Here is a 24,998-nt window from a genome sequence, read left to right as displayed (position 1 = left end):
GTGCTGCCCCACTGATACCTCGGTCACTCACCCTGCCTCATTTCCTAAGAGGCAGCGATGACGGAGTGAAATTATCGCTAGACAATTAATCCACAGACCCAGATAATGTTCTGGGGACCTGGGTTTGAATCCCATCACAGCAGATTTTGGAACGTGAATTCAATAAATATCTGGAAAAATTAATTTTGTGACGACAATGAATCCATTGTTGGGAAATCCCATCTGGTTCACTCATGACTTTAGGGGAAGGAAAATGCCATCCTTACCTGGTCTGGTCTGCATGTGACTCCAGACCTATAGCAACGTGGTTGATTCTTAACTGCCCTCTGGTTAAACAAAGCAATAAATGCTGGCCGAGCCAGTGACAGCCTCATCCTGTGAATGAATAAAGAAAACAGGTCAGGTTTTGTTCCTTCTCTCGTAGGTACATCCTACAAACTGAATCTGAAACGTTCTCGTACACACTGAACAAATACCTTTCCATCCAAACCCTTAACACTACAGCACTCCAAGTCTATGTTGGTAAAGTTAAAACCCCTTATCATTGCATCCATAATATTCTTACAGATAACTGAGGTCTCCTGGTAAAATTGTGTCTCAATTCCCCGCTGACTATTGGGAGAGAGTCTATAATACAATCCCATTAAGATGGTCATCCCTTTCTTATTTCTCAGTACCAACCAAATAACTTGCCTGGATGTACTCCCAGGAATATCCTCCCGAAGCCCAGCTGTAATGTTATCCCTAATCAAAGATGCCACTCCCCCTGTACTGTTGCCCCCTTTCTATCGCATCTACACCCTGGAACATTAAGCTGCTAGTCCTATCCATCCCTGAGTGATGCCTCTGTAATTGCTGTAATATCCCAGTGCCATGTTCAAAACCATACCCTGAGCCCACCTGCCTGACCTGTCAGGCCTCTTGCACTGAAATAAATGCAGTGTAACTGGTCCGTCCCACTTTATTCTGTGGCTTGCTCTTGCCTGCCTTGACAGTCTAATCTGAACAGTACCAGCCTTGGACATACCTCTTTTCTCACTATCTCTTTAGGTTTACCCCAACTCCCTCACTGGTTTAATACCTCCCGAGTGGAACTAGCAATTCTCCCTGCTCATCAGGACCCCATGCTTTCCCCTTCCTATGCCATTGGTACCAATGTACAATGTCCTCCCACTGGCTATTCTCCCCTTTGAGAATATTCTGCACCCTCTCCAAGGCATCCTTGACCCTAGCATCAGGGAGGCACCACCCCATTCTGATGTCTCACTGTCAGCTGCAGAAATGGCAGACTGTGCCCTTGACTAGAGTGTCCCCTATCACCATCGTTTGCGTGGAACTGGGTATACCTTACATTATGTTAGAGCCAGTCTCAGTCGCAGTAACTTGGCAGTCAGTGCTATATTCCCCTGAAAGTCTATTACCCCCTACATTTTCCAAAACAGTACACTTGTTTGAGCTAGGGATAACCACTGGATATTCCTGCAGTACTTGCCTACCCCTCCTAGCTTTCCTGGAGGTAACCCACCTACCTGACTGTATCTGCAGTATCCTGCAATCCTGAGACTGCCACCTCTCACACCCCTGACCCCTGTCAATTCCTCACTGCCTTTAATCACTCCTTCACCAATCCATGTGATTTGATAGGATTTGCAAAGACACTTCCTGCAGACACAATCATCAGGATCATTGAAACTCTCTCTAGACTCCAACATCCGACAGGAACAGCACACCACTCTACAACAGGCCATCTCTCCGCCTTAACAATCTACAGACCAAGACAAAGGCACAGTCTTACTGCTCGAAAAATACTGCCTGAGAATAACTTAATGCTTACGCTTTATATTTTAAACATTTTAACAACAGACCGAAAGACATGAAAAAGAAACCCTCACCTTTCTCACTATTAATATAATAAAACCGTCTAAAATTGATGTTTCAAGAGACTGAAACCCACTGAGCTGATCCCGGCTGTGAGCAGCTCACAGAGCGAGGTCTCTCTGAGGACAGCTGTGAAATGTCACTGTTTCTTTCTCTTTTCTCCAAGCTGCATTTCCGAGCGGTTTATACCTTCACAAGAAGTCAGCTGGGAGAGGTCACTGCTCGGTTTTATTCACTGGAGGTTGCCTTTGCTTCCCAGACCAGTATTTATTGGCCACCTTTATGTGTCTTGGAGAAATGGTGGTGAACGGCCTCCCTGAAATGCTGCAGTCCATGTACACCACAGTGATGTTTGGACAACAATCCCCCACTAGACCCACATCCCCCCCTGTCTCTGTAATCCCCCTCCAGCTTCAGAAATTGCATGTGTGTAATTTTACCTCAAATTGTACACGGAGAATGATGGAGCTTTTTTTAAAAAATACATTGCTAAAAAGGGAGGCAATGGCCAGATGATATTCTTGCTAGACGAGTAATATGAGCAATGTTCCGAGGATTAGGGTTAGATGGTAGCATCATGGCTGATGGTGGCATCAGATATCAGTAAATTCTCGAATGAAAAGGCTCATGATGACCATGAAACTATTGTCGACTGTTAGGAAAAAACCCATCTGGTTCACTAATGCCCTTTAGGGAAGGAAACTGTCATCCTCACCCGGTCTGGCCAACATGTGACTCCAGACCCACAGCAATGTGGTTAGATCCCAACTGCCCTCAGGGTAAACATCCACATCTGAGTGAATAAACAAAAAAAGATTTATATTTAAATCGCAGAGGAAAGCTTTTTTAAAAACAAAATTGTGTTTTCAAACTTTAAAAAAAAATCACCTTGGTCGGATGGCACTATAGACGCTGCAATAATCAGGGAGAATATAAGGAACAAATATACAGAGAGATCTCCGATATACAGTCACAACAATAAGGTCGTAGGTGATTACGATAGTGTGAAAGGTTTGGTTGGTAAAGAATGTGTTAAATGAGTTCAAGAAATGTTCTTTATCAATATTTAAATGTTCCTATCAGGAAGCAAGCAACACCTGACCTTTTCTTGTCTGATCAGACAGGGCAAGTGACTGAAGTGATAGGACGGGAACAGTTTGGGGGAGAGGAAATTGTGGGCACCATGGAGAAATAGTTGTATAATCGATAACTACAGGTGAGCTGCCTGATGACTGGAGAGTGGCTAATGTTGTACCTTTGTTAATGAAGGGGTATAAGGAGCAGCCCAGGAACTATAGACCTCAGTGGTGGGTAAGCCGTTGGAGGCGATTCAGAAGGATAGGATTTGCATGTATTTGGAGAGTTAAGGAATGATTAGGGACACTCAACATGGTTACTTAACAGGGTGTCTCACAGACTTGATTGAGATTTTTAAGGTAGTCACCAAGAAGATCGATGAGGGCAGAGTGGCAGACATTGTTTATTTGGACTTTAGTAAAGTCTTTAAAAAGGTTGTGCAGGGGAGACGAAGTTGTAAAGTTCGATCCCATGGGATTCAGCAAGAGCTTGCCAACTGGATACAAAATTAGCTTAACAATAGGAGACAGTAATAGTGGAGGGTTGTTTTTCACACTGGAGGCCCGTGACCAGCAGTGTTCTCCAGGAATCGGTGCTGGGTCCATTTTTGTTTGTCATGTATGTAGATGGTTTGAATTAGAATACACAAAGCATGGTTTGTTTGTGGGTGACATCAAAAACTGTTAAGGTAGACAGTAACAAAAGGTTATCCACGAATACAGAGGGATCCTGATCAATTGGGTGAATGGGCTGAAATGTGGCAGATGGAATTTAATTTGAATAAATGTAAGATATTATATTTTATAAAACAAAATCTCCTTTAGCCTCATTAATTAATTACACTAATTAAAAGTAAAGCCTTGAGTAGTAATGTGGAACAAAGAAACCGAGGGGTTCAGGTCTTTGCAGTTTGTGTCACATGTAGACAGGGTGGTTAAGTGGGTGTTTAGCACGCTTACCTTCATTGCTCAGACCTTTAGGTATAGGAGTTGGGACACTGTCATGAGGTTATACATGATGTTGGTGAGGCCTCTTCACTGTGTTCAGTTCTGGTCCCCCTGTTAGAGGAAGGATGTCATTAAATTGGAAAAGGTTCAGAAGATGTTTCCCAGGATGTTGCCATGAACGGAGGGATTGTTTTAGAAGGAGAGGATGGATAGGCTGGGATGTCTGTCACCGGAGAGCAGGAGGTTGAGGGGTGACCTTATTAGAGGTTTATAAAATCATGGAGTGTGTAGACAAGATGAATGGCTGCATGGGAGGGGGATTCAAGACACCGGTGCATACAGTTTGAGAAGAGATGACAAAGATTTTAAAAAGACATGAGTTTTTCTATTTTTGCACTTATGGGTTGAACTCCCAGAGGAAGTGGTAGCTGTGAACACAATTACAATACTTAAAAGATATTTGGATAAGTACATAAATAGGAAATATTTGGAGGGATATAGGCCAAGCAGAGGCAGGTGTGATTAGTTTAGGTGGAATTATAGTCGACATGGATTGGTTAGACCACAGGGTCCATTTCCATGATATATAACTTTGAAACTCTAACTCTCGGTGTCTTCGTGTTCACAACTCTCCCTATCACTGTCACCTCATGAAGCTTCACAACTCTTCCTTATCTCTGCTATCATAAGCATCTCTGTAACATCCTCCAATCACACAATCCTCCCTATCTCTGTCATCTCGATCCCCACAAATCTCTCTGCTAAGTGCCTTTCTGTAATTCCAGCCTTGAGGATAGCCCATTTTTAACTCAGATTCCTGCACCCTGAGCTCCAGAATTTCCTACTAAACCTCTCTGCTCATTTGCCTCCCCAAAACATTAACCAATCATCTATCATCTATTCTAATATCAAAAAGGTATGAGATGATCGCAGTGGGTCTGTGTGCTTGATGACCAATATGGAGAAGATGGGGGCATTGTGTTCAACAGTTTTATACCAGAGACTCTGACCCCATTTTATTCCGTGTTTCTCAGTGATTCCCTCTTTTTGAAGCAGACATGAGTGAGAAGCAGTGGAGAATGTAAATGATACACGGTCTGCATAGTGAGAGGATTCCACCACCACTGGCTGTTTACCCTCCAGCTCCACAATGTCCAATAACCTATCCATGCTATTGCGGATCCTGGCACCAGGGAGGTAACATACTATCCTGGATTCATGTCTGTGGCCACAGAAGTGCCTATCTGTACCCCTGACTATTGAATCCCCGTTACTCTCTTTCCTCCGTTCGGTGCAGAATCCGAAGCGGGATACAGTATCTGTTTGATAACGGGATGATCACTGGGAACTCCTGCATTTCCTTCCTGAGCCTTTTACTTGATCTGATAGTCATCCATTCCCTTTCCTAACTCACTGAACGTGCTGTCCATCCTCAGTATTGCAGATGCTCCACAGTGAGTCCACTCACAGCTTCAGATCTGAAAAGCAGTTTCCCAGTAACTGCAGATGGGCACACTTCCTGCACATATTGTCGCCAGGGACACTGGAAGCATCCCTTATTTCCCACATTGTGCAAGAGGAGAACACCGCGGATCTGAGGTCTCCTGTAACAATGTCTCTCTAGATTCAGCTAGTTCTCCCATCGCGAGAACTTAAATGAGCTAGCAACCTTTCTTCACTTCAAGCATGTCCATTATAATCTAAATCCCCGACCTTTACTTAAGCTGACATGTTATACTTTAAAACCTGTTACAAAATATTCAGCAGGTATCTCATAAAAATTGGCTATTCCCATTGGGAGCATATGAATTTCTGAATGGCCTGAACTAAACCTGAGTTTCAGCATCACCTTCTCCCTGTCTCACCTCACTGTTTTCACCCAATTCCAAAACACACTCACTGAGCCAAGCAGCACTCTCAGTGCAGCCCTGTCATTTTCAGTTGTCAGAATCTGGAACATTCCACCTGAAAAGATGCTGGAATTTTAGTTCATAAGGAATTTGAGTCCATAAGGAATTTTAGTGGGTAGTTTGCAGAGAACTGAAAATAAGGAGTTTACAGGTTAACATTACGAAGTGGGTGATTGGGGGACTAAATCTGACAGTTGCTGCAAAGAGATGAGGTGCAATTTGGATAAATCTGTGCTCCCTCTCAGGGCAATATCTCCTTCCTCAGCTGCAGGGCCCAGAACAGAGCACACACCCAAAGGGTGATCCAGCCACAAATTTGTCCATCTCTCTGATTTTTGCTTGACAAAAGTATTGAAGATATTTTCTCACAGACAGAACAGACAAACCTTTCTGTTTTCACAGTTAAATGCCAATTATATTCAGGTCCTGATGTCTCTGCTGACTGTAAAAACCTGTTTCTGAGATCCCAGTCTCAATTAATATCCCATAAAATGAATTCACACAACAACACTCACAGTCAGTGCAGGATGAATAGTAAAGACAAATATTTATCTTGCACCTAACCTACACATCTCTGAAAACTGTGGGCAATTTAGCTCCCAGTGCAATGGCAAAGGAGATAGGGGTTAAAGAGTGAATAATAGGTGGGGACAGAGCCCAAAGGAACATTTGGAAAGAAAAAGGACTGGATAGCGATCTGGCTGGGAGAGTGCATAGCTGTTAATGGAGGGAACAGGAACCGGTGCCTGGCAGCATCTCAGTGGATGGGATGGAAATGGTGGCTGATGTACGTTCTGCCGCAAAAAAGACCCTGACATTCCAGTTGCCTGCCACTTCAACACACGAGCCTGTTCCCTGGCCAGTATCCCTGTCTCACACTTACTGCAAAGTTCCAGTGAAGCTTGATACAAACTGGCAGAACACTCCAGAACATACCAAATGGCTCCGTATTTCAATTACAGCAATTTCCCCTCCCATGTGGTCAACAATACCCTCCACCGTATCTCCTCTACTTCCCACACCTCCACCCTTGAACCCAACTACTTCAACTGCAACAAGGATAGAATCCCCCAAGTCCTCACATTCCACCCAGGTACAACACATCATCCTCCACCATTTCCACCACCTACAATCAGACCCCATCAGAGATATATTTCCCTCCCCAGTCCTTTCAGCATTCCTCAGAGACCATTCTCTCTGTGACTACCTTGTTAGATCCACGCTCCCCACGAACCCATCCTCCACTCCCAGGCACCTTCGCTCGCCATTGCAAGAGGTGGAAAACCTGTGCCCACACCTTCCCCTCACCTCCATCCAAGACACCAAAGGATCCTTCCACATTCAGCAGAGATAGTTCTTACATTCAAACACCTCACCTATTGAGTCCTTTGCTCTCGATGTGGTCTCCTCTACAGTGGGGAGACAGGACGCCAACTTGCGGAATATTTCAGGGAACATTTCTGGAACACATGTACCAACCAACCCCACTGCCCTGTGGTCGACATATTCAACGGACCCTCCCACTCCGCCAAGGACATGCAGGTTCGGGGCTGCCTCTATCGCCAAATCAAGCCACCCAAAGCTTGGAGGAATAACACCTCATCGTCCGCCTTGGGACCCTTCAACCACACAGCATCAATGTTTCCTCATCTCCCCTCACCCCACCTTATCCTAGCTCCAACCCTCCAACTCGGCACTGGCCTCTTGAACTGACCCACCTGTCCATCTTCCTTCCCCATTATCCACTCCACCCTCTCACCATTACCTCTGCATCTACCTATTGCATTCCTAGCTCCCTTCCCCCCCCCCCCCCAGCCCTACGCACCCCCTCCTATTTATCTCTCAGCATTCTTTCCCACACCGCACATTCCTGATGAAGGGCATATACCTAAAACGTCGATTCTCCAGCTACTTGGATGCTGCCTGACCTGCTGTGTGTTTCCAGTGCCACATGTTAATGAAGCTGGAAGAACAAAACCTCATCACCCACTCGGGGACCCTTCAGCCCTTTGGCCTCAATATCAAATTCAACAATTTTAGATCCTGAACTCTCCCACGTCCTAGCATCCTAGCCCCCTACCCCACACACCAGGCCTTGTTATTACATAGCCTGCTATTACACACTATCTGTGATTAGCCACTAACAGTCCCCATAAACAGCTATTCACCCTTCCCCAGCCAGATCGATATACACTCCTTTGTCCAATTTCTCCTCTCTCTCTCTTTGGGCTCTATTCCCAATCACTTACTCTTTAGCCTATACCTTCTGCATATAAACCAACATTTTTTCCCTCAGTCACATCAGTTCTGAGGAAGGTTCATAGGTTCAGAAATGTTAACTCTGATTTGTCTTCACAGATGCTGCCAGACCTGCTGAGCTTTTCCAGCACTTTCTGGTTGTTGTTTATCATTTCCATCATCCACAATTTTTTCTGGTTTTTATTTAGCGGGAGCTTGTAATTCATGTCAAGCAGCCTACACCGTGTGTTTATAAACCGCCCCAGTACCCACAAACTCCATTTTTCTCCCAGTCTATGCCACTCCCATCACACTCACTGAGTCCCCCCTCACAGTGACACTGCGCCTGCACAGCTCATGGTCACGTGCTGGCCTGCTGGCCACACCCCTCATTCACTTCTATTGGCTGGAGGATCACGCCAACTCTCCTATTGGTCTGCAGCTGCTGTCAATCACCTGGGCCCCATTGTGTCATGTTGGTGGGATCCTCCCATAAGTGTTGGAGGCTGAAGGGTGACCTCATTGAGTTTTATAAAACCATGAGGGGCATGAATGGGATAAATAGACAGGTCCAGAATGAGAGGGCATAGGTTTAAGTTGACAGGGAAAATATTTAAAAGGGACCTAAGGGGCAACTTCTGTCAATCAGAGGATGCTACATGCATGGAATTTTCAGTCAGGACAAGTGGTGGAGCCTGGTACAATTACACCATTTGAAATGCATCTGAATGGGTATATGAATAGGAAGGGTATAGAGGGATATATGCCAAGTGCTGGCAAATAGGACTTGATTAGGTTAAGACATCTGGTCAGCATGGACGAGTTTGACCGAAGGGTCTGTTTCTGTGCAGTACATCTCTATGGCTCGATGACTCTGCCCTGGGATGAGCTTCATCATTCACAGTGAATGGGGCATTATCACAGAGTATAAGGGCTGGGGGCTATTCAGCCCATTTGAGCTGTACTTTCTCCCTCTGCAGATGCTGCAAATCTGTCCCAACTCCCCTCCCATCTGTCCATAGCCCTCCAAATCTTTCCTTAAAAAGTTGAATTCCACATTTGTTTTGACAGTAACTGTTGAATCTGCATTCAGCCGTTGTTCAAACTGTTCCAGATGCTCAGAACTGACTCAGTAAAATAATCTTCTCATTTTTACCTTGCATTATTTGCCAGTTACATGAATGCAGTTACTAAAAATTGTGACAAACTTTCTACTTTCCCTCTCTGTCAACTAAATATCCTGGAGACAAATCTGCTCCTGGTCGAAATCACGACAAGGGGAGGTTGAATAGGCTGGGGCTGTTTTCCCTGGAGTGTCGGAGGCTGAGGGGTGACCTCACAGAGGTACATAAAATCATGAGCGGCATGGATAGGATAAATAAGATAAATAGACAAAGTCTCCTCCCTGGAGTGGGGGCTTCCAGAACTAGAGGGCATAGGTTTAGGGTGGGAGGGGAAAGATATAAAAGAGACCTGAGGGGCAACGTTTACACGCAGAGGGTGGTACGTGTATGGAATGAGTTTCCAGAGGAAGTGGTGGAGGCTAGTACAATTGCAACATTTAAAAGGCATCTAGATACGTATATGAATAGGAAAGATTTGGAGGGATATGGGCCGGGTGCTGGAAGGTGGTATAGATTGGGCTGGAATATCTGGTTGGCATGGATGGGTTGGACCGAAGGGTCTGTTTCTGTGCTGTATATCTCTGTGATGAATGACCTTTCAGCCATTTTTTTAAAAATCCAAATAGCTAGTTCTCCCCGTATTCTATGATGTTGAACTTGCTAACCAGTCTGTTGTTATGTGGAACATTGTGTCTTCCTGAAGTCCATGTTAACGATGTCCATGCACAAAGCCATGCTGATTCTCCCCAATTATTTGCCTTTCCAATTACATGCAAATCCTGTCCCTTAGAATCCCTTCCAACAACTTGCCTGCCACTGACTTCAGGCTCACCGGTCTATAGTTCTCTGGCTTTTCCTTACCACCTTTCTCAAATAATGGCACACATCTTCCAGCACCTCACCTGTAGTTATTGATGACACAAATATCTCAGGGAGGGGCCCAACAATCACTTCCCTAGCTTCCCACAAATTTCTGGGATACATCTGATCAGGTCCCAGGGATTTATCCACCTTTATCCATTTTAAGACATTCAGGGTATCCTCCTCTGTAACATGGACACTTGCCAAGTTATCGCTATTTATTTGTGCAAATTCTCTAGCTTCCATATCGTTTTTCAGTAAAAACCAATGTGTAATATTCATATAGAATCTTTCCAACCTCCTGCGGTTCCATAGTCAGTCTTGTTGATCTTTGAGGGTCCCTATTCTCTGCCAGGTCACTCTTTGTCCTTAGTGTATTTCTAGAATCTCTTTGGATTCTCCTTAAACCTATTTCCCAAAGCCATCGCTTGTCCCCTTTTTGCCCTCCTGGTTTCCCTCAAGTATTCTCCTACTGTCTCTATACTCCTCCAGGGACCCACTCAAACCCAGCTGTCTGTACCTGTCATATCCCTCCTTCATTTTCTTGACCAGAGCCTCAATTTCTCTTGACAGGCAGCATTCTCTACGCCTCCCAGCCTTGCCCTTAACAGGAACATACTGTCTGTGTACTCTCATTGTCTCATTTTTACAGGCCTACGGAGGCAATGGCAGATGTGGACAGAGAATCAATCATTCTCAGTAAAGAGGAAGTGCTGGGAATGGGAACAGCCTAAAGGTAAAAGAGGTGCCTGGCCGTGATGGAATGCATCCCAGGGGCGAAAAGAGATGGCCAGGAAAATAGCAAATGTGTTTATGATAATTCCCGAATATTTGCTGGACTCTGGGACGTATCTGACAGATTGGAAAGCTGCAAATGTGATGCCACTATTTTAAAAAAAAACACCCATTAGTTTAACTTCTGTAGTGGGGAAAATGCTTGAACCTCTCAAGGAAGTAGTAGCGAGTTATCTGGGCAGAAACTATCCCCCATTGAGCAGACACAGCATGGATTCATGAAAGGCAGCTCATGTTTAACGCATTTACTTGAACTATTTGAGGACATCACAAATGCATTGGACAAGGGGGACCCGGTGGATTTGGTGTATCTGGATTTCCAGAAAGTAATCGACAAGTTGCCACATGAAAGGCTGCTGTATAAGATAAAGACTGCACGGCTTTATGGGTAATGTATTAGCATGGATACAGGATCGGTTAACCAACAAAAAGTAAAGAATGGGGATAAACGGGTGTTTGGATTAGTGTTGGCACTACAACTGTTTACAATTTACACAAATGTTTTGGAGTTGAGGACCAAGTGTACGGTGTCAGAGTTCAGATTTGATACAAAGATGAGGTAGAGCAATGTGTGCAGAGGCCACCGTAAGTCTGCACAGGGATACAGATCGGTTGAGTGAGTGGGTAAGGATCTGGCAGATGGAGGACAATGTTGGGAAATGAGAGGTCATCCATTTTGGTCGGACTAACAGCAAACTGGATGATGAAATGGTGAAAACTTGCAGCATGCTGCTGTGCAGAGGGAGCTGGGTGTCCTTCTGCATGAATCACAGGAAGTTGGTTTGCAGGTGCAGCAGGTAATTAAGGCAGTGAACGGAATATTGTGCTTCCTTGCTCGAGGGATGGTTATGCTGCAGCTGTACAGGCCACACCTGGTACAGGTGTGTACAGGTTTGATCTCCTTACTTCAGCAAGGATGTACTGGCACTGGAGGGGGTGCAGAGGAGGGTCACTAATTTGGGCCTGGAGTTGAGAGGGTTGGTGTATGTGGAGAGATTGAGAAAACTCATTGTAATTTAGAAGAATGGGAGATTGGATGGGGTAAAAAAACAAAATTATGAAGGGAGTAAGTAAGATAGAAGCAGGGAGTTTATTTTCACCAGGGGTGGGTGAAACTAGAGAACGTAGCGTCAAAATAAGGTGGAGCAGATTTAGGACTGAGTTCAGGAGTAACTTCTTCAGCTAAAGGGTTGTGAATCTGTGGAATTCCCTGCTGAGTGAAGCAGTTGAGCTATCAACTTTATTTGCCTTTAAGGCAAAAGGTAGATTTGTGAACAGGAAAGGAATTAAGGGTTATGGTGAGAGAGCAGGAATGTGGAGCTGAGGCCATGAAAAGATCAACCCTGATCTTATTGAATGGCAGAGCAGGTTTGAGGGGTCAGATGAAAGTTTTTGCCTTGTGCCATCAAAATTGACCTTTGAAAAGTTAAGTTTCTAAATTGGACAATCTGGTCTATTATTTTCTGTAACTATTTTAAAATTAATAGAATTATCAGAGAATCCCAGAATCCCAACAGTGTGGAATGAGACCATTCGGTCCATCACATCGATACTGACGCTCAGAGCCTCCTAACCTCCCCCTGTAATGTTGCATTTTCCAGGGCCACCCAACCTACACATCCCTGAACACTACGGGCAATTCAGCCTGGATAATCCAATCTACCCTGCACATCTTTGGACTGTGGGAGGAAACCAGAGAACCCGGATGCAATCCACGCAGACAACCGCAATAAGGTGATCAAGCCTTTCTTAATTCCCAGTTCCACCCAAATAACTTCACTGGGCGTACTCCCATGAATATCCTCCCTAAGCACAAACATAATGCTATCCCTGATCAAAAACGCTACTCCCCCCCTCTCTTGACCCCATTTCTATTCTTCCTATAGCATCTATACTCTGAAACATTAAGCTGCCAGTCCTATCCATCCCTGAGCCACGTTTCTGTAATACTCATAATATCCCAGTGCCATGTTCAAAACCATACCCTAAGCCCATCTGCCTTCCCTGTCAGGCCTCTTGCATTGAAATAAATGCAGTGTTACTGCTCAGTCTGACCTCATTCTCTGCTTTGCCCTTGTCTGCCTTGACTATTTGACCTCAGAACTGCACCAGCCTCAGACATACCTCTTTTCTCACTATCTATTTGCAATCACACCCACTCCCTCACTGGTTTAATGCCTCCTGAGTAGCATTAACAAATCTCCCTGCCCAGATATTACACACCTTCCAAATCAGGTACTATCCATCCTTCTTATCAGGTCAACTCTACTCCAGAGGAGATCACAATGATGCAAAAATGTGAATCATTTTCCCCTGCACCAGCTCCTTAGCCACTCATCCAGCATCTCCTCCTCTGTAATATGGACATTTTTCAAGACGTCACCATTTATTTCCCCACATTCTATATCGCCCATGTACTTCTTCACAGTAAACACTGATGCAAAGTATTGTTTCCCTATCTCGCCCATCGCCTGAAGCCCCACACAAAGACTGCCTTGCTGATCTCTATTTTCTCCTAGTTAGCCTTTTGTTCTTAATGTATTTATAAAAGCCCTTTGGATTATCCTTAACCCTATTCGCCAAAGCTATCTCACGTCCCCTTTTTGCCTCCTGATTTCCCTCTTAATTATACTCTTACTGCCTTTATACTTGAAGGACTTTTGGATTGGAATAAATGCAAAATACTACATTCTGACAAAACAAACGAGGGTAGGACTTACACTCAATAAAAGTAGGGCCTTGAGTAGTGATATGGGAACGAAGAGACCGAGGGCTTCACTCTTGGAAGTTTGTGTCACATGTAGACAGGGTGGTTAAGAAGGTGCTTAGCACACTTACCTTCATTGTTCAGACCTTTGAGTACTGGAGTTGGGACGTTATGTTGAGAATGTACAGGACGTTGGGGAGGCTTCTTCTGGAATACTCTGTCCAGTTCTGGTTGTGCTGTTATAGGAAGGATATTATTAAATTGGAGCAGGTTCAGGAGAGATTTACCTGCATGTTGCCATGAATGGAGGGATTGTGTTCTAAGGAGAGGCTGGATAGGCTGGGAATTTTTTCCACTGGCGTGCACGAGGTTGAGGGGTGACCTTATTAGAGGTTTATAAAATCAGAAAGAGTGTAGATAAGGTGAATAGCCAGGGGAGAGGGGGATTCAAAACTCGGGTGCATTCATTTTGAGAAGAAATGAGAAAGGTTTGAGAAAAGACATAAGGGTTTTAAAAAATATATATACGTGTGGAATGAATTTCCAGAGGAAGTGGTAGCTGTGAATACAATTACAATATTTAAAATACATTCAGATAAGTACATAAATAGGAAATATTTGGATGGATGTGGACCAAGCGGAGGCACGTACACTTAGTTCAGTTTGCAATTATGGTTGGCATGGACTGGTTGGACCACAGGGTCTGTTTCCTTGCTGTATAACATTATGACTCTAATCCTCACTAACTCTAAATCCCTCCATCCTCAACTCTCCTGATCACTGTCACCTCATCCAGCCTCACAACTCTTCCTTATTTATATAATTCCTCACCAGCCACAGAACGCTCCCTATCTCATGTCCTCCAGTTTCTCAGATCTCTGCTACAAGTGCCTTTCTTTAGTTCCAGCCTTGAGGATGCCCTCATTCACTCTGATTGGTTGGAAGACAAACTGGTACGACCTGGTCCTCTAGTACTGCCCTCTGCCCCCATTGGCCTGCGCTGACATCAATCACACGAGACCCATTGTGAGGTGAGTGGTGGGATCCTCCCTCTCTCTGTCCTGGGATGAGCTTCATCATTCATAGTGAATGGGGCAGTATCACAGAGCACAGGGGCTGGGAGCTATTCAGCCCATTGGGACTGTACTCTCTCCCTCTGGAGATGCTGCACATCTGTCCCAATTCCCTTCCCATTTGCCCATAGCCCCCCCAAATCTTCCCCTAAAAAGTAAAATTCCAAATCTTTTTATGAATAACTGCCGAGTCTGTGTCCAGCTGCCAATCAGACAGTTCCAGATGCTCAGACTTTACTGAATAAAATATTGTTCACATGTTCACATATTGTTTGCCAATTACCTGAAAATAGTTACTAAAATTGTGACATTGTTCACAATTCCCTTCTCTCTGCAAATTAAATATCCTAGACACAAATTTGCAGCTGGTCAAACTCACTGCTTAACCTTCTCAGCTCCACATACAATTATCTGTGCTTCTGCTAGCTCTCTACAAAAGAGGAACACATCTTATTTTCATTTATTCGTATCACAGAGATGTACAGCACAGAAACAGATCTTTGGTCCAATTTGTCCATGCCAACTAGGAATCCTAAACTAATGGAATCCTATTCCCAGCTATTGATCCGTATCCCTCGAAACCCTTCCTATTCATGTACCCAATCAGATGCCTTTCAAATGTTGTAATTGTATCAGCCTCCACTACTTCATCTGGCAGCTCATCCAATACACACACCACACACAGCTTGAAAACTTTGCTCCTCAGATCCCTTTTAAATCTTTGCTCTCTTGACTTAAGCCCATGTGATCTTGTTTTGGAACCACCTAACCTGGGGGGGGAAAGACCCTGGCTGTTCACCTTATCCATACCCCTCATGATTTTACAAATCTACATGAAGTCACCTCTCAATCTTTGACTCTCCAGGGAAATTACCCCCAGCCTCTCCCTGTAGCCCAAATCCTCCAACCCTGGCAAAGTCTTTGTCAATCTTGTCTGAACTCTTTCAAGATTCAGAACATCCTTCCCAGAACAGGGGATTTTGAACTTAAAACAGAATTCCTGAAATGACTTAATCAATGTCCTGTCCAGCCACAATATGATGTCCCAGCTTCTGTATTCAATGCATCGACCAATAAATATAAGTATACCAAACACCCTTCACTAGTCTGACTATCTGCGGCTCTACTTTCAATGAACAATGAATCTGAACTCCATGGTCTCTTTGTTCAGCAACACTCCGAAGGACTTTACCATTAAGTGTATAAATCCTGCCCTGATTTGCCTTTCCAAAATGCAGCACCTCGCATTTGTCTAAATTGAACACCGTCTGCCATTCTTTGCTCCAATGGCCCATCTGATCAAGATCCTGTTGTATTCTGAACTAACATTCTTCGCTGTCCACGACACCTCCAATTTTGGTGTCTTCTGTAAACCCACTGACTATATCTCATATTTACATCCAAGTCATTTATTTGAGGACCGAATATCCATTCCTGCAGCACACTGCTGCTCACAGGCCTCCAGTCCGCAAAGCAACCCTCCATCACCACCCTCTGCCTCCTACCTTCAAGCCAGTTTTGTATCCAAATGGCTCGTTCTCCCAACATTCCATGTTATCTAACCTTGCTAACCAGTCTGCTTTGTGGAACATCGTTCAGTGTCCATATAGACAGCGTCCACAGTCTGCCTTCATCAATCATCTTTGTCACATCTTCAAAAAAACTCAATCAAGTTAGAAAGAGAGAATTACTCACACAAAGTCATGTTGACTATCCTTAATCTTTCCTGGTCTTTCCAAATACATATAAATCCTATCCCTCAGAATCCCTTCCAACAATTTGCCTACCACTGACTTCAGGCTGCCTGTTCTCTTGTTCCCTGGCCTTTCCTTACCACCTTTTTAAAATAACAACACCTGTCTTCCAGCACCTCACCTGTCACAAACGATGATATAAATACCTCAGGGAGGGGCACTGCTTTCCTAGCTTTCCACAAATTTCTGGGATACGCCTGATCAGGACCCAGAGATTTATCCACCTTGATGCCATTTAAGACATCCAGTACCACCTCCTCTTTTCAAGTTATCACTGTTGTTAACTATCAAGTTCTCCAAACTCTCCAGAAAAGAGTAGCATAGTATCTCTCCCACCTCCTGTTGTTCTACAGATGGCCTTCTTGATCTTTAAGAAGTTGTATTCTTTGTCTGTTTTTTCTTTTATCCTTGATATATTTGTAGAATCGCTTTGGATTCTACTTAAACCATTTCCTAGAGATATTTCATGTTCCCTTTTTGCTCATCTGATTTCCCTTGAGTATATTCCTGTAAAAACATGAACCTGTACTCCCAATTCCTCCGCCTCTGCCATATCTGCTTCCAGGAGAAGCAATTCTACTCCAGGACATCCCAGAAAGGATTCCTATTTCAAGGACTGCATTTCCCTCCCACGTGATCAACAATGCCCTCTAATGCATATCCTCCACTTCCTGTACCTCCACCTTCCCCTCACCCCTCCAACCACAATAAGAATATAATCCACCGGTCCTCACCTGCCACCCCACGAATCTCCAGATACAGCGCATTAACCTCTGAAATTTCCGCTACCTACAGTCAGACCCCACCACCAGGGATATATTTCCCTCCCCAGCCCTTCCACAGAGACCATGGGATATTTGGTGCTGATGTGCTGCCCCACTGATACCTCAGTCACTCACCCTGCCCAATGGTCTAGTGATACTATCGCTAGATGGATAATCCAGACACCCAGATAACGTTCTGGGGCCTAGAATTTGGATCCCGTCACAGCAGACAGTGGAATGTGAATTCAATAAAAATTTGGAAGTAAGAATCGATTAAAGACCATGAATCCATTGTTGATTGTTGCAAAAAAAAAAAACCATGAGATTCACTAATATCCTTCATGGAAGGAATCTGCCATCCTTACCTGGTCTGGCCTGCATGTGACTCCAGACCCACAGCAACGTGGTTGAATCTTAACTGCCCTTGAGGCCCAGCCAGTGACACCCTCATCCTGTGAATGAATTAAAAAAGGTCAAGTCTTGTATACAATCATACTATTCTTACAGATAAGTGATCTGTTGGTAATTTGCTTCTCAATTCCCGGCTGACTATTTATTTCTCAGTTCCACCTGTACAACTTGCCTGGATGTACTTCCAGGAATATCCTCCTGAAGCCCAGCCATAATGTTATCCCTCATCAAAACCACCTCACCCCCCTGCTCTGTTGCCCCCTTTCTATCCTTGCTATAGCATCTATACCTTGGAACATTAGGAATTGTTAGGACCAGTAGCTTAAGTCATACCTCTGTAATTGCTGTAATATCCCAGTGCCATTTTCAAAACCATACCCTGAACTCCTCTGCCTGACCTATCGGGCCTCCTGCATTGAAATAAATGCAGTGTAACTGCTCAGTCCTACCTCATTCTGTGCCTTGCCCTTGCCTGCCTTGACTGTTTGACGCCTGAACTATACCAGCCTCAGACTTGGCTCTTTCCTCACTCTTTTGAGTTTACCTCCATTCCTTCACTGGTTTAATGCCTCCTGAATAGCACTAGCAACTCTTCCCTTTCAGTGCAGGTACAATCCATCCTTCTGATGGAGGTCAATTCTACCCCACAAGAGATTCGAATGATCCAACAATGTGAACTCTTCTATTCCTATGTCATTGATACCAATAAACAACAGCCTCCCCTCAAAATGGTTACTCTCCCCTTGAAGAATATTCTCTCCCTCTCTGAGACATTCTTATACAAAAATTACACATTCGAATAATAAACCTTACACTCATTACATCATTATAAAAAGATTACATAACACATGATGGTTTGGGGAGACCTTTTGAGAGAATGTGATGATTCAAAGGAGAATTTTTAAGCAGCAAAAGGGATTGATCTGGAATGCAATACTCACAATGCGAATATCCAGGTCCTGATGTACTGAGTAATTCAGAGTTTGGCAGAACATTTACTGAGATTACCATCTGAATGTCCACCTGTAATATCCTGTAATACAAGTTTATAAAATCTGTCACTCTCAGTTCAAGTTAGAAACCCACACCATCCCCTCCTCCTGGCGCAGGATTACTGTACATAGTTACAACAGGTCATCAAGAAGGGGAATGGAATGTTTTGTTTAGAGGGTTTTCAGTATGAGAGTTTGGAGTATATACCTGAGAGTAACATGAGGAAGTGGTGGTGAGACCACCATATCTGGAGTAAAGTGAGCAGTTTTGGTCCCTTTAGATACGGAAATGTGTCACTTTATTGGAGGCATTTCAGGAAAGATTCACGAGTAGAAAGTCCGGACTGCAGATGCTGGAGATCAGAGCTGAAAAATGTGTTGCAGGAAAAGCGCAGCAGGTCAGGCAGCATCCAAGCAGAAGGAGAATCAACGTTTTGGGCATAAGCTGAAGAAGGGCTTATGCCCGAAACATTGATTCTCCTGCTCCTTGGATGCTGCCTGACCTGCTGTGCTTTTCCAGCAACACATTTTTCAGCAGGGAAGATTCACTGGGATGATCCCTGGTTTGGATGGATTATCTTTTAAATAAAGGCTGAACAGGTTGGGACTCTACTCACTGGATTTTGGAGAAAGAGAGGTGATCTCATTGAGACAGATGGGATTCTTAAGGGGTTTGACAGGATAAATACTGAGTGGATGTTTCCGAGTGTTAATACTGAAAAGGGAGTCTGGAAACAGATTCTGGGTCAGTCGCGGAATCAAGGGTTCTGCTTCAGATTCGTCAAGTTTAAGGCGACACAGAGGCGGGTAAGGGGTTTCAGTCGCAATGGAGCTGGGGTGAGGTGGAGACAAACAATGTTTAAGAGATTGGAATTCCCTGGTGTTTGGGATTGTGCAGATGTCTGATCAGAAGGTCACCTTGGGGTCAAATATAACAGCAATATTGTGAAGAACATATTTCTGCCTCAGACAGTTACCAGGGAGAGGGAGAGGCTCAGCAGTAAGAGAAAGGAATTTGGAATAACAACTGAAGGCAATGGGTTTAACCGTGACAATGTTTCACTGGAGGAAACTGCAGCTAATCGAGTAGTGGGAATGTGATAAGCAGTTTGGTAACTGAGTAACAGTGGAGTAATGGAGAGGGATGATGGGGAGGGAGAGCTGGGCAGTGTCAGTGTACATGTGAAACCTAACATGGTGCTTTTTCACAATATCAACTCCTGGCAGTATGTAGGTGAGATAGAGGAGAGAGCAAGGATAGATACTGGAGGGACACCAAATGCAAGGAATTCAGAAAGGAAAGAGAGAGTGGAAATGGAGCAGGATTTTCCAAAAACCGTGAGGTCAAAAGGAGGTTTTTCAAAGAAGGGGAGAGAAGGGCATAACCAGAAAAGACAGACCGACAGAACAAGATCTGTGAATCGGTGAGGAGGAGGAGGAGACAGAGTGTTGGAAAGTCTGTGATTTAGCGAGCGTTGGGTAAATTGTTAAGATGAGCTCTGATAAGGCTTAACAAGAGACTGGAGAAAGATGTAGGTTTAGGACAAAAACCAGGAACACCACGTGAGGCAGTTTGGCTCAGTGGGCTAGTGGGAGGGAGGGAAGCAGCAGATCGGATTATCTCAGTCTTAGTGACAGAGAAACTCCATGTGCCCCTCACTCGTTGTTGGAGGGGAGGATGGAGGAGACAGGATGATGGACAGTGTTTTACAAGAAACAAATCCAGGGTTAGTGATATTTAAAATGAGTGAACAAACCTGATGTATTTAGCTTTTATCCAGAATATTAAAACAAACGACTGAAGTCCTGGTTCGAATCCCGTCTTGGCAGATGGTAGAATCTGAATTCACGAGAAATAATTGGAATTAGGAATCTCCTGATCTCCATGGAATCATTGTCAATGGTGAAAAAAATCCTGCCAACCTGACAGCAGCCCATCCAGCTATTCATTGTACTAATCACTGCCAAGTCTCAACACAGGAATGAAACTGAATGGACCATGTGGCATCTAACAAGGCACCAGAAATTGCAATCACAGAATCAGCCCTCTCAATGCTGCAACGTCCTCCTCACTAACATCTAGTTTTTGGTGCCAAAACGTGGAGAGCTGTACCTCAGACTAGTCAAGAAGCAGCCTGACATAGTCATATTCACGGAATCATCCCTTACAGACAATGACCAGACACCACCATCACCATCCCGAGATATCGAGAGTGTGGTGCTGAAAAAGCACAACAGGTCAGGCAGCATCAGAGGAGCAGGAGAATCGACGTTTTGAGCCTCAGCCCTTCATCAGCCTGACCTGCTGCGCTTTTCCAGCACCAGACTCTTGACTCTGACCTCCGCATCTGCAGTCTTCAATTTCTCCTAAAATCTCTGGATATGTCCTGTCCCACCGGCAGGACAGACCAGACAGAGGTGGTGGCACAGTGGTGTACAGACAGGGAGGATTCGCCCTGGGAGTCTCATGGCTCCTGCTGATTACCACGTACTGTCCTCCCTTGGCTGATGAATCAGTTCTCCTTCGTGTTGAACAACATTTGGAGGAAGCACTGAGGCAATAAAATGGTGTCAAACGTACTCTGGGTACAGGATTTCAATGTCCACAATCGAGACTAGCTCTGCAACAGAATTACTGACTGAGCTGGCCAGGTCCTAAAGGACATAGCTGCTCAACTGAGTCTGCAGCGGGTGGTGAGGGAACCAACAAGAGGGAAAAAAACATACTTGATCTCATTGTTATGAATTGACCAGCTGCAGATACGCCTGGCCATACAGTATCGGTAAGAACGACCATCACATGTTCCTTTTGGAGACAATGCCTTGCCTTAAAGTTGAGAAAACCTCCACTGTGTTGAGTGGCACCATCACAGTTCTAAATGAGACAGACTTCAAAGAGATGTAGGATCTCAAACAGGGTATCTATGAGGCACTGTGGGACATCAACAGCAGCAGAACTGTACTCCAGCACAATCTGTAATCTCATGGGGTTGTAAATCCTGCTCTCACCCATCGCAATGGACAGTAAAGGAGGGCATGCCATGAGCAGCACCAGGCAGACCGAAAAATGAAGTGCTAATCTGGTGAAGCTATCAAACAGAATTACCTGCATATCAAACAGCATCAGCAGCAAGCAACAGAGCTAAGTGATCCAACATCCAATGGAACAGATCGGAGCTCTGCAGTTCTGCCACACCCAGTTGTGAACGATGATGGACAATTGAACAACTCACTGATGGAAGCATCACAGATATCCCCACCTTTACTGATGGAGGGGCCTCACACATCCATTCACCAGATAAGATGACAGCATTTGCAGCAATCTGCATCCAGAAGTGCAAAGTGGGATGATCCATCTCAGCCTTCTCCAGTGGTTTCCAACATCACAGATGTGAGTTTTAAACCAGTTCGATTCAGTTTGAATAACATCAAGAAATGGTTAAGTCGTGCAAAGGTTACAGGCCCTGCCAATATTCTGGCAATAATACTGATGGCTTGTGCTCCAGAACTTGCCACCAACCGAGCCACGTACCACTCCAGCACTGGCATCTACCAAAAATGCGAAACATTGCCCAGGGATGTTCAACACAAAAACACAGGGCAATCCAACCCAGGCAATTTCCATCTATCAGTCCACACTCGATCAGCAGTAAAGTGATGGAAGTAGTCATCAACAGGGCTACCAAGCAGCAGCTGCTCAACAACAGCCAGCTGAGCGACACTCACTTTAGGCTCCACCAGGGCCACTCAGCTCCCGATTGTGTCACCGCCTGATTCACAACCTGACAACCAGCTGAATCCCAGAGGTGAGGTGAGGGTGATAGCTCAGTCCCACTCCAAGATCACTATTTCTAGCTGATTTCACCCTTGTCTCAGCTCATATACTTTCATCCACATTGTGTTATCTCTAGACTTCATTATCCAAACTCACTCCCTGGCCAGCTTCCCACATTCAACCTCCCTTTAATCTCAAGAACATCTAAATATCTGCTTGTTGATTCATCAAAAGTCTCCTATTCATAAGCAACAACATAGAGTCATAGAGATGTACAGCATGGAAACAGACCCTTCGGTCCAACCCGTCCATGCCAACCAGATATCCCAACCCAATCTAGTCTCACCTGCCAGCATGTGGCCAATATCCCTCAATTTAAATTTCTCACACTTGATTTAATTCCTGGCTGTGATAATCCCTAGCCTCCTGCACCACACACCCTTTGAGACCTCGACAACCCATTTTCTTTGAGACTCCCAACCATTTGTTAATTCATTACTTCATCTGTGTGGCTGTTTCTACAGTTACTGAAGCAGCATGGTCTGAAATTCGCAGCCAAAATCTCACAGGTCTGCTTTCCACCTTTAAGACATCCCTCAAAACCTGCTTTTAGTCACCTGACCTAATATCTCCATCTCTGGCCTTATGTCTAAAGTTCTCAATAGTATTTTTGTGAAATTATAAGCATGATAATAAAAATACAAACTGTTGTTGATTTGACATTATTTTCAAATCATCACTGTTGCTGTAATGAATACTCTGTAATGTCTCTTACCCAACCACATTGTCGGAGCACCTTCACCACACAAACTGCAGCTGTACAAGAAAGTCAAACATCACCCTTTCCCCAGGCAACAGGGTTTTGGCATTAATCACTGGTATCTGTGGAAGGAGAAACACAGTTGATGTTTCATGGAGTGCAAAATGGATTTACAGGGAATGAAAATGGTGCAGAATTTGATAATCAGAAATGGAAGGAAAATACATTTGCTTATTGGAGAAAAGAATTCTTGACTGTCAAAAATATTCAAGAAAAAAGTAATCTGATAATAGAGCAGCGCATGGTCAGGGGCTGGGCCACAGTGAAAAACTCATTTGCAAAGGTCTATAAAAGTAATAATACAGTAGTAAACAGACCAAAAATACACCCATGGTTCGAGACTGAGGAAGCTAGATATTGACAAAGTGGTGATGAGGGAGCCCAGAGGTGAATCAGAGCTGTATTGGCTGCTATGGTCACAATGACTCTATACCAGAGAAAGGCTGCACATGCGCCTGGCTGCACCTTGCCCCCTACAAAGATGGCGGCTCCGCACGTGTCCAGTGAATCGTTGTCCCGAATAAAGATGGCGGCGCTCACTCAGGCCTGCAGCCGCGCTGAGGCAATTCCCCATTTACTGCAAACACGGGACTGGGACGTTCAAATTTGTATTTTCCGATGCGCACAATTTGTTTGTAAAACCTCTCCGCTCATATCAACACAGTTTTTCTCCGCTTCCCTGTTTATTTCTTTCCTTACCGTATCCTTTCTCTCCACAACTTCCCGAGCATTCATTACAGCGACTCTGCGCCGCGCGCGAGGGTGATCACATGGTTTAGTTTAGCTCCGCCCTTCATTCACGTTGATTGGTTGGAGGACTAACATCCCGCTCGGTCCTCCAGCTCCGCCCACCGTCCTTTCATTGGTCCGGTGCTGACATCAATCACCCGGGTCCCTTTGTTGGCTAGAGCATGCGCAGTGTGTCCTGCTTTAGCTGATATGTTGGGTCATGTGATGGGAGAGTTTGCTGAGGGTAAGGATTCCCTTTGTGTGAGCTCTGCAGGAGATTTCCTTTATTCATGGAGGGAATTGCCTTCCTACTCATGACTGTACAGCTGTGATTGATGAATCAATGCCACCTGAATCAGTACATAAACACCACTTTTTCACAACATCTGAGATCTTTAGCACATTGTATCACACTCTTCTTTGGAAACAAAAAAAACATGAAACGGAGACTCAAGGAATCGGAGCAGGAGTAGGACATTCATCCCCTTCAGCTTGTTCCCCCATTCTATCAGATCATGGCTGGGCCAACCCAGACCTCAACACCTCTTTTGTGCTTGATCCGCATAGCCCTCAACTGCTCAATATTTCAAAAATCTATCTGCCCTCTTTTAAAATAATTTGTGATTGAATCATAGATTCCCTACTGTGTGGAAACAAACAGGCCCTTCAGCCCAACAAGCCAGAATAACCCACCGAAGAGTAACCCAACCATTCCCCTCCCACATTTAACTTTCACAATTGTTTGGGCGAGAAAATTCTACCCATTCACTGAGAGAAAAAATTCTTTACTTTTTCTAAAATGTATGTTCCCTTCGTAATATCCCCTGGTTTGAGACTTCACTGGTGCTCGAAGATCTAGTCAACTTCTACCCTGTCAAGCTCCTCAGAATCTTGTTTCCATAAGATCACCCCTGCTCATCTATTCTTGATAGGTCAACCCTTTTGTCCTCAAAGCAGCTAAGTGAATCTTTTTTGAATGGTCTCCGATGTTACTTTATCCTTTATTAAATATGGGAGCTAACATTGTATACAGTACTCCAAGTGAGGACTCAGCAACAGCCAGTGTGGTTAACCAATCCTCAGTCCATGCTAATACATTACCCCGATACCATGAGCTCCTAAATTGTGCAATTAACTTTTATG

The 24,998-nt window shown here is 44.5% G+C and overlaps 1 long non-coding RNA gene across 9 annotated transcripts in view; it reads right to left on the bottom strand.

Annotated features, from left to right (window-relative positions):
• The window catches only part of LOC148135915 (uncharacterized), a 53,492-nt gene extending 29,616 nt beyond the window's left edge, over nt 1-23,876 (bottom strand). For 3 of the 9 annotated variants that reach the window (XR_015754840.1, XR_015754837.1, XR_015754842.1), the window contains exons 1-8: nt 23,826-23,876; nt 23,082-23,188; nt 20,289-20,371; nt 18,481-18,572; nt 17,494-17,580; nt 13,669-13,773; nt 3,915-4,013; nt 267-375 (exon numbers count right to left, since the gene is read on the bottom strand). This is a non-coding gene — a long non-coding RNA (uncharacterized LOC148135915). Of the gene's footprint in view, nt 1-266; nt 376-2,593; nt 2,672-3,914; nt 4,014-13,668; nt 13,774-17,493; nt 17,581-18,480; nt 18,573-20,288; nt 20,372-23,081; nt 23,189-23,443; nt 23,505-23,825 lie in introns of those variants that run through there. The other 6 variants (XR_015754838.1, XR_015754845.1, XR_015754839.1 and 3 more) reach the window with 6 other exon arrangements.
• Nucleotides 23,877-24,998: the final 1,122 nt, after the last annotated feature.

Source organism: Chiloscyllium plagiosum, unplaced genomic scaffold, assembly GCF_037043375.1.
Source record: "Chiloscyllium plagiosum isolate Xiang-an unplaced genomic scaffold, Cpla_swu_hap1 HiC_scaffold_48, whole genome shotgun sequence".
NCBI lineage: Eukaryota > Metazoa > Chordata > Chondrichthyes > Orectolobiformes > Hemiscylliidae > Chiloscyllium > Chiloscyllium plagiosum.
The sequence above is the reverse complement of the archived record's forward strand: the minus strand, read 5'-3'. Positions and strand labels throughout refer to the sequence as shown.